The sequence below is a fragment of the Physeter macrocephalus genome, chromosome 11, assembly GCF_002837175.3.
Source record: "Physeter macrocephalus isolate SW-GA chromosome 11, ASM283717v5, whole genome shotgun sequence".
Classification (NCBI taxonomy): domain Eukaryota; kingdom Metazoa; phylum Chordata; class Mammalia; order Artiodactyla; family Physeteridae; genus Physeter; species Physeter macrocephalus.
In genome coordinates, this window is record NC_041224.1 from 173565985 (window position 1) to 173576084 (window position 10100).

At 51.4% G+C, this 10100-nt stretch overlaps 1 long non-coding RNA gene across 1 annotated transcript; it reads left to right on the plus strand.

Moving 5' to 3' along the window:
• Window positions 1-4622: 4622 nt before the first annotated feature.
• LOC114487110 (uncharacterized) lies at window positions 4623-9792 on the plus strand. The gene is made up of 3 exons (XR_003681830.1): window positions 4623-6706; window positions 6980-7360; window positions 9521-9792. It is a non-coding gene; the product is annotated as an uncharacterized lncRNA (long non-coding RNA).
• Window positions 9793-10100: the final 308 nt, after the last annotated feature.

The window sequence follows — 10100 nt, forward strand, 5'->3', positions numbered from 1 at the left end:
TTGGCATATCAGCCTCCTGGCTGCAGTTGGAAGTCATAATCATATAATTCATTCATTCAAGTATTTATTGCCTTCTATGTGCCAGACACTATTCTAGATGCTGGGAAAACCGCAATGAACAAAGTCTAGAATTCCTGTCTTCATGGAACTTAAAACTGGATGGAGGGAGGCAGACAGCAAAGAAATAATTGTTAAGTATGTCAGAGCATGGTAAGTGTGATAGAGAGGAATAAATAAACAAAGACAAGGGAGGGTCCAGTGGCACTGTGCAAGGGGTGTGTGTGTGTGTGTGTGTGTGTGTGTGTGTGCGTGTGTGCGCGTGTGTGTGTCTATTTTAAGTAAGGGTGGTCAGGGAGTGGTGACACTGCCTGGGTGTGTGGTGAGTGTGACTCTGCCTTGGGGACACCTAATAGAAGAGGTGAGCAAGTGAAGGAGGGGAGGGCAAGAGCAATGCAGTTGTCTAGGGGAAGAGAGTTCCAGGCTGAGGGGGCAGCAAGTGCAAAGGCCCTGAGGTGGGAACATGCTGCCAGGTTTGAGGGTTTGCCTGGAGGCCACAGGGGATCAGGCAGAGAGTCCAGAGGGAAAAGTAGGGGAATTGAGGTGAGAAAGGGAACGGGGAGGGGATGGATCCTGGAGGTCCCTATAGGCCATTGTAATGACTCTGGCTTTTAGTCTGAGTGAGACGGGAAGCCTTTAGGAGTTTTGAGCAGAGAAATGCTAGGATATGACTTTGGTTTTAGAGGCAGAGAGTAAATGGAGGGGGGGCAGAGTCAAATGCTGGGAGAACAGTTAAGAGGTGAGACCGCGGCCACATCCAGGTGGCAGAGGATGGTGGTGTGGACCCAGCTGGTAGAGAGGGAACCGTGGAGGAGGAGGTGGGTTCTGGGTGTATTTTGAAAGCAGAGCTCATGGGACTTGGTGAAGGATTTGGATGGGGGTGTCATGGAAAGAGAGGCATCAAGGCTGACTCCTGGTTCGTTATCTTGAGCAGCTGTGATTGGGAAGATGTAAGGGGAGCAAGTTTGGTGGAGGGACCGGCAGAAGCTCAGGGTGGGTGTAACACCCGTTAGACATCCCAGTGGAGACGTGGAGTCGGTGGAGGATGTAAGTGTCCAGAGTTAAGAGGAGGGTCCAGGCTGGAGTCCTGGACACACTGACGGCAGTTAAAGCCTTGAGCCTGGTGAGATCACCAGAGATGCCAGCTTGGACGGAGAAAGGTCCGAGCCTGTCCCCAGGGCACTTTGACGACATAAGCGGACAGGGAGATGAGGATGAAACTAGCACAGGAGGCCGGGAGGGAGCAGCCGGGGAAGGAGAAGGGCAAGCAGGAGAGTGCGGGTCCCTGATGCTGAAAGCGCTTCGAGGTCGGGTGACCAAGCGGGGTCAGAGGCTGCTGACAGGTCAGGTGGGAGCAAGGCTGCAAATGGGCTGCTTGCGCCGTGGCAGTCACGGAGTGGCGGAGGGGAGCCTGACAGGGAGGGGATTGGAGGAGCCCTAATCGGGGCTTCCTCACAGCATGGCAGCCCCAGCAGGGAGCACTGTGGTGAGTGTGACTCTGCCTTGGAGACGCAAAACATCTGTCATCTTTGCCCTACTCAGTTGGTCAAAATACTCACGGAAGCCCACCCAGTTTCAACGGAGGGACATAGACCCTCTCCATGGAAGGAGTGTCAAGAAGTGACAGACATATTTTAGAATTGCTCCTAGAACTCTGTCAAGGAGTTTTACAATCAAAAGGAACAAAGAAATGGGGCCCCCACTGGAGAGAAGTGTGGGTTGAGAGTTTGTTCTTTTCTAAGGTGGGAGGAGGTCCCTCCACGTTTGTCAGGTATACGATTTGTGTTTCATGGATGGACACGTGATGGCCACATATACGTGGATGTAAAGAGCCCTGGATGGATAGTTAGGAGACCGTATCTCCTCACTTATAAACAGGAGACCACAGAGGAGGAAGTGGTGGCTGGAAGGGCTCTTGAGAATGTTTAGTTCCACCTCTTTCTTTGAGATGGAGAAACCGAGGCTCGAGGGGTCACGACTTGCCCAGGATCATGGAGGGAGGGGGAGCGAGCAGCAGAGCCAGTACGAGCTCCCAGGCCCTGACACTTCCAGGCCCGTGGCCCTTGCACAGAGCTTCCCGCCCTCCTTACCTCACTGGGTTTCTGCTGGGCCCCCACTGCAGGGCCTGGGGAGTCAACAAGGTGCATTGTGAACGTAAGGCCTTATTATGAGAAAGCCCATCCCATGGGTCACTCCCTGTCTTGGAAGGAGGATGTAGCCACTGGGTGGCAGGTGGCGTGGCCTTGTGCCTCACCTGATGTGAAAAGGGGGGGCCTGGGAACAGCAGAGAGGCAGGTGCTGCAAAATTTTAATCTCCTAATGGCACTGGGATGGTAGGAGCCCTGGGTGAGCACTGTGGATTTTGAATTTAAATAGAAAAGAGAGAGAAGCCAAAAGAAGAATAGTAGGGCATTTGAAAGGCAAGCCCAGTGCCAAGCAAGCTTCCAGAGTACACCTATTATAAAAGCGGGAGAAAGGGAGGAGTAGAAGTGAAGCAGCCGGTGCTGAGCCCAGAATAACCATTCATCATCCTGGGGAGGGAGGGAGCTGGGGGCGGGGCCGGGGGGGGCTGGGCACAGACCGAGCCGCAGGGACCACCAGGTACACCCATGAGCTGGGTTTTAGTGATGCCGTTTACAGATGGGGAAACTGAGGCTCAGAGATAATCAAGGCCCGCTACTCAGTGTGGTCCGTGGCCCAGAGAAGTATGGGCATCATTCTTCTTGGCCTGAGGATATGCCCAGGAAGTGGGTCTTGTTGCAGGACCGTCGCCAGGGAGGAAATGCAACGTTTGTGAGAAATGCAAAATATCAGGCCCTGATCCAGACCTGCTGGATCAGATCTGCATTTTAAGATCCTTAATTTGAAGGACTTGCCCAAGGTCATCTAGCTGGGAAGGGACAGCATCATGACAGGGACCAAGGTCTGTCTGAATCTAAAGCAAGAGTTCTTTCCATTTACATGGTTTTTTCCACAAAAAGCCCCTGGAGAGAACTTTAAACAATGTAAACCTGATTATCATCTTCTGCTTACAATCCTTCCCTCATCCCCCATTACCTTCAGACCCAGCCCTAGTACCCCAGAGTAACACTCAAGGTCACAGCAGGGTAGGTAACTGATCCAAGGTCATGCAGCCGGCCTCTCCTCCCAAGGGCAAGAGCCTCCCTGGGAATGGAGCAGCCAGTGAGGGGCTCCCCATCACCCCACACCATTATCTCGATTCCCCAAAAACAGCCGTGCAGAGAGGGACCCAGCATCCCCAGCTGATGGACAAGGTGTGGATGGCACCTGCTTCGAGAGACCCAATCAGCAATGGTGGCCACAGTTTTTGAGACCTTTACCTGTAGCTTCAGCCATTCCTTGGGTTTTTGTAGTATTTTTTATAAGCCACATTCTCTGGGCAAATCTTTAATTCTTCTGTGCCGTCCAGAGGCTTCTTAGAGAAGGGGAAAAAATGCTGATTTAAGAGAGGTATTATATTATGTGTGAAAAGCAAAATTCATCTTCTGGGTGTCAGAGATGCCTTTATGGGCAGTTGAGATTCCTGGTACTAATTAGCGGGCAAAGAGATCCCACGACTCACAGAACACAGCGCGGAGCCCTCCCACATAGAGCTGTGGCGACCTTGCTGTGCCTAGGTTCCCGCCGCCCCAGACCCTCTCCCTCCATCTTTCCATGCCAGCCAGGGACATGCACGGCTTTCGAGCTTCGTTCTGCTTTGTTTTCAGGTCTGGGACCGTGATGGAGCTGTCCTTTCCGCACCACAGTCTTGGGCTCTTGAATAAGACCTGCTCTGGCTCAGACATCTCACCCGGATGGAAAAGAAAATGAGCAGGTACCTGACGACCCTAGTAGAATCCGTATGGGGAGCCTGGTCCCCCAAGGATCATCCACTCTCCAGTGAGACTCCCACTTGGGTCAGACTTTCCTTTAAATTCTTGGAGGCCATTTGGCACAAAATGGAGACCAGGCTGATGCCACTTTCTTCATGGGCAGTGTTTGGATTTAGGCACAAGGTGGTATTTGAAGGATCATGATCAGTGTCAGAGGAGCATAATTTAAAAGGATGAGTCACTCTCAGGCCCCTCTGGAGAAGAGCCAGCCCCGCTGAAAGGCAGGCCCGGGGCCAGCTCCCTGGGGTGGTGAGACACCCCTCAAAATATGCCACGTTCACTGTGGACTTGTCTACCCCTCTGCAAATCCCGGGGGTCTCACCAACATGTAGAATAGAGCCTGGCATACAGTAGGTGCCCAGTAAACATTTTTGGATCATTGAATGCAGTGACCAGTGGACCAGTGGACAGCACCCCGTGCTCCCCGCGGTGTCTGCAAGGATGACGCCCCCTCTTCTCTGGAGGGGGACACTTGTGACCCGTTCCTCCTGAGCCCAGGGAGGCTGAGGGGGTATGAACACTTGCTCATGTTTTCCTAATGGCTTGTGAGTCTGTGTATTTTTTTTTAATGAAACATCTGCTCTAATTTAGGTTAAAAAGACCTTGATCATAGTTTTTGCATTCAGAACTAAAAATAATAGTTTCTCAATGTACACTTGCAGGACACTCTAAGCAACTGTGGCAAAGACCTAATTCCTGCCCGCTTCCTGCCCTGATGGAGGCTCCTGACCTGGGCAGCCATGATGGCGCCACGAATAGGATGGGGAGACAGTAACAAGGACCCACAAAGGTACAGACAGCTATACAAGCCACCAGAAGGAGGAAATGGAAATTCATCTTCTGTGCTGTTGTGTGACTTCTTAGAAAGAAAAAACACTGACTCAGAGAAGTATTTGCATTAGTTGTGAAAATCAAATTCATATAGCATGCATCATAAATGCCCCCACAAGATTGGAACATGAGCCTTTATTTTTGGCATCTGCAGGGTACCATGCACGGTCATATTAACTCATTGGCGACCCCGTTGAGTTAAGTGTCCGGCATTTTGCAGATAAGGCGACAGAAGCTTGGAGAGGCTGAGTCTCTTAGATATCCAGCTAGCAAGGGGCAGAGCAGGAATTTGAACCCGACTAAACCACATGGTTTCTCAGAAGAGGACGAGGCCACCCCTCCAGTTTGACTCAGAAGACTCAAGCAGACTACGTGAAAGAGTTGGTGTTTGCGGAGGACGGTTAAGGAAGGCTTTGTCCCTCTGACAGAAGCTGGCGGGCCCTCGATGGGGATAGATGGGAGAATCCAGTAGAATGTGACCACACAGACAAGGCTGGCAAGCGTGAAGCATTTTAGATAACGTGTAAAAATAATAACTAGTATTGTTGATGTTAATACTGAATAAGAGAAATGGTATTACTAATATTAATGCTGGCTGCCACTGCTGAGAGCAGATCTTGTCCCAGGAACCCCACACGCGTCATCCTCCACGCTCGCAAGGGTCCTGAGCGGCCGGCGTCACTCTCAACGTCCAGATGTCTGCCTGCGGCTCAGGGAAGCAGCTTACCTTGCTCAGGACCCCACAGGGCGGGAGGGGCGGAGCCTGGGTTCCTGCCAGCCCCTCCTCCGGCACAAAAGCGGGCGTCCGGCCACCAGCCCCTCTCTTCCTCCGCTGCTCCCTCCCACTGTTTCCGACTCAAGACAAGACTGGCTTTTGAGGACAAACAGGGCAGTGATCCTTCTGCTAAAGTCACTCAGTTTTCCTCAGTTGTTTCTCTGGCACGTGGCCCTGCAGACAGACGGAGAGCGAAACGACGCCTAGCACGGAGCCACAGAGCAGCCAGGCCCAGGCCCTCTCTGCCCAGGGGCATTCAGCAGAAATGCACCCTGACGGGTGGCCTTGGCAGGGGCTCCAGGGAGGACGTGGATTCAGCCATGTTAGGGGACTGGCTTTTGCAACACAGGTGCCTGTTTGCAGGTGGTATGCAAGTCTTACACACAAAAGTACCCGTGCATAGACATGTACACACATACCCGGGTGCCCACAGATTTGTACACAAATGCACCCACAAAAACACATGCACGTTCATACACGCATGTGTATTTATTTATGATTGGTGTGCCAGGTGGAGGAGTAGTTTCTAGCAAGTGCTTTGTTTGTCCATGACTTTCTCTGGAAGAGCCAGGGAAAGAGGATCTCCCAGGGCGCCCTGAATCTCGCTCTTGGTATTGGACCAGGACCAAACACTGTTTCCTCTTTGGGTGTAGTCACTGCTCACAGCTTTTTGTATCTTGTTTTAAGAGAAAGAAAGGAAAATCATAGAATCACAATGTTGTCCAATCCTCTGCAATGGCTGTTGATCACTGTATACCAAGCCCTGTGCTGACCGAGTGAGAAATTCAAAAACAAATAAGGCAAGGTCTAGTCCTTAAGGCCCTAGAGCAGGGGTCCACTAACTATGGCCCCCAGGCCAAATCCGGCCTGCTACCTGTTTTTGTAAATAGAGTTTTATTGGAACATAGCCATGCCCATTCATTTACATCTCCCCTCTGGTTGCCTTTGTGCTCTAACGGCAGAGCTGAGTAGTTGTTACAGAGATGATACGGCCCACAAAGCCTAAAATATTTACTACCTGTTCCTTTACCAAAGAAGTTTACCTATCCCAGTCCCAGGGAACTGTGTTGGAGAGAAAATGCATACAGCCCAAAGGATAATGACCTTGACCAGACAGCCCGTGCTGCGTGGCCTGTGAGCATTATGGATGGTAAGTGCCTTCAGAGTGCAGAGGAGGGGCATGCGTGGACACTGGTGATCAGGGAAGGCTGCTGGGTGGAGGCAGGATCTGGGTTTTGAAGTGTGAGTAGGAGTGTAAGACAGGGCTAGATAGTGTTGGATCAGAGGCGGGGACACAGGTGTGGGGAATGTGGTGAGAAAAAGCAGAGGTGAGTACAAAGCACCGGTGGTGAGCATTTGTGGTTTGGAGCCATTCAGCATCCATGGACCCTGTTCTCAGTTAAAGCCCTGATTTTCTCTGAAGGATCCCAACAACTCGGTTCCAGTGGGAGAGACTTCACCCTGCTCCCGGGTGCATGTGACCCAGGCCTGGCCAGTCAGGCATCAGTTCCCCCTCTGATGACAGCAATGGGCTCAGGATGAGCATGTGGCCCAGTTCTGGCTGCAGAGCCAAAGGAACCCCATCCCAGACTTGTGTTATTCCCTCCCCCTTTATGAACAAGAGGAGACGTGACCGCAACAGTCACCTTGCAATCATGAAAGCAGAGCCTCTGAGAAGGAAGCCAGAGGTGGAAGCCAACACAGCGGAGACAGACTGAAGCAAGGAGAGAATGTGAGTCCTCGCAATATGATCTGAGCCCTGAACCAGCTGGGCCTGAAGTGGGAGCTATCCCTGGACTTTCGGGTATGCAAACAAATGTATTTTCTTGTTTGTGTATAGCCATTTGGGTTGAGCCTGTTGTCACTTGCAAGCAGAAGAGCAAAAACAAACTCAGCATATTTGGGGATTCTGGTGGGGGGGGTTGTTTTATTTTTAATTCTTATTACTATTATTTTTTTTGGCTGGCTGAGGGTAGTCAGCTTGGACCAAGCCCTGAAATGAAGAGCTGGGAAGATGGAGTCAGCCTCCTGGGGGTGATTTTGGGGAAGCCCCCAATTTGGGTGGTTTTGAGATCATCTGAGATTAAGTGAAAGGCTCCCCCATGCCCCGGGAAAACAAGAAATGGGCACGGGGGCCATGAGTGGACAGATCCCAAGCTAATTTTTGAGGGACTTGCCTGAGTCAGTGTAGCATGTGGTGAGGACACAGCTGCACAGACCACCTGGGTTCAAGTCCTGGTCCTCAGGCTCAGCCTCTTATCAGCTCAGCTACCTTTGGTTCCTTCTCAGTCTGATTGCAGGGGGAGAGGGGGTCCCTTAGATGGGGCTGTTCTCATCCCTCCAAGAGTTACACTTCTCAGTGTGTTAGTGAATTCATACACTGCCCATCTGGTCTCATTTCACTCCTGTGGACTACGTGAACGCATGTCTGCTAAGCACTGGAAAAATCTGGTTTCTAAGCACTTAAGGTTGGGAACTAGACTCCAGACTGTGAAACCTTTTGACCAGGGAGGCCTCTTGGGAGACAGGTTGTCAGGCTTTTCCCCGGGTGACGGGCCCCGGACCTCACCGCCTGCTGCCCGGGCCAGCAGGCTTAGTTTCTTGCCCAACATTTATTGAGCACCTCTTATTATGGACTGAATGTTTGTGTCCCCTCCAAATTCACATGTTGAAATCCTAACCCCCCAAGGCAATGGTGTTAGGTCTTTGAGAGGTGATTAAGCCACAAGGGTGGAGCCCTCATGAATGGGATTAGTGCCCTTATAAAAAGACACATGAGAGCTTTCTATCTTTTTTTTTTAATTTATTTATTTATTTTTGGCTGTGTTGGGTCTTCGTTTCTGTGCGAGGGCTTTCTCTAGTTGCAGCAAGCGGGGGCCACTCTTCATCGTAGTGCGCGGGCCTCTCACTATCCCGGCCTCTCTTGTTGCGGAGCACAGGCTCCAGACGCGCAGGCTCAGTAGTTGTGGCTCACGGGCCTAGTTGCTCCGCGGCCTGTGGGATCTTCCCAGACCAGGGCTCGAACCCGTGTCCCCTGCATTGGCAGGCAGATTCTCAACCACTGTGCCACCAGGGAAGCCCAGAGCTTTCTGTCTTTCTCTCTTTCTTTCTGTTGCCTGAGGACACAGAAAGAAAATGACCATCTGCATCCAGACGAGGGTCCTCACCAGAACCCAACCACACTGGCAGCTGATCTCAGATGTCCAGCCTCCAGAACTGGGAGAAGTAAATTCCCATTGTTTATAAGCTGCCCGGGCCGTGGTCTTCCAAAACAGCAGGCTGAGCTGCCGCAGGCACCTGCTATGACAATTTACAAGCTTGGCCTCCTTTCATTGTCCTGCGCTGACTGTTGAGGGTCCCCAGGTGAAAGGCCTGCCCATGGCTGAGATGACAGGGGATGCAGTGCAAGGAAGTAGCAGAATGAGAGGCCAGCATCTGAATCACCCAGAATGGCTTTCCGCTGTGGCCCGGCTCCCTAAGCCTCATTTTGATGTGACCCGTCATTTACTTTTAAAATCAACATCCTGAAGTGTGTTCCGAGGGAAGTGTGAGGTAAAATATGGCAGCACCCTTCAGACCTGATTTCTGATTCCATGCCAAAACCAAGCCCCGGGACTGCAGCTCAGAAATCATTCTGTGCATGGCTGAAGAGGTGCCTCTGCGCGGTTACCTGTGTGAGAAGGTTGGTAGTGGAGGGACACAGTCAGGCTGGTAATGAGCCCAATGGCTGATGGGTCAGTGTCTGCCCCACATCATCAGGGCTGATGGATGGGTGAGGAACAGCCTCCCGTCTGGGCAGTGCTCGAGCTCCACTTACTGAAACGGCTGGCAGAGTGGAGCATGCGGATGAGCTGGGGGACTTGAAAATCTTTAAAGTAAAACTGTAACTTTCAGACAATTACATAAAACAAATGTACCACTTGGTGAATTACTCTAATGCCTGTATCCACCCCATTTCCCCCAGAAGTTTCTCGTGTTCATCTCAATCACAGCCTCTGCTCACCTCTGAGAACATCACCCTCCTGACCCTCATGGAATGAGAATGAAAGAACAAATGATGAATGAATGAATAAATGTCCATCCATACAAGGAATATCATTCAGCCATAAAAAGGGAATGAAGTACTGACACAGGCTACGATGTGGATGAACTGTGAGAAGATGATGCCAAGCGGAAGAAGTCACACTTGCGTGATTCTGTTTACGTGAAATGTCCAGAGTAGGCAAATCCAGAGAGACAGGAAGTAGATTGGCGGTTGCTGGAGGCTGGGGGAAGGGAGGAATGGGGAGTGACTGCTAATGGGTATGGGGTTTCTTTTTGGGGTGATGGAATGTTCTGGAATTAGTGGTGATGGAGTCACACCTTTGTCAATATACTCAAAACCACTGAACTGTACATTTTAACGTGGTAAGTTACAACTTTTTTTTTTTTTTTTTTTTTTTGCGGTACGCGGGCCTCTCACCGCTGTGGCCTCTCCCGTTGCGGAGCACAGGCTCCGGACGCGCAGGCGCAGCGGCCATGGCTCACGGGCCCAGCCGCTCCGC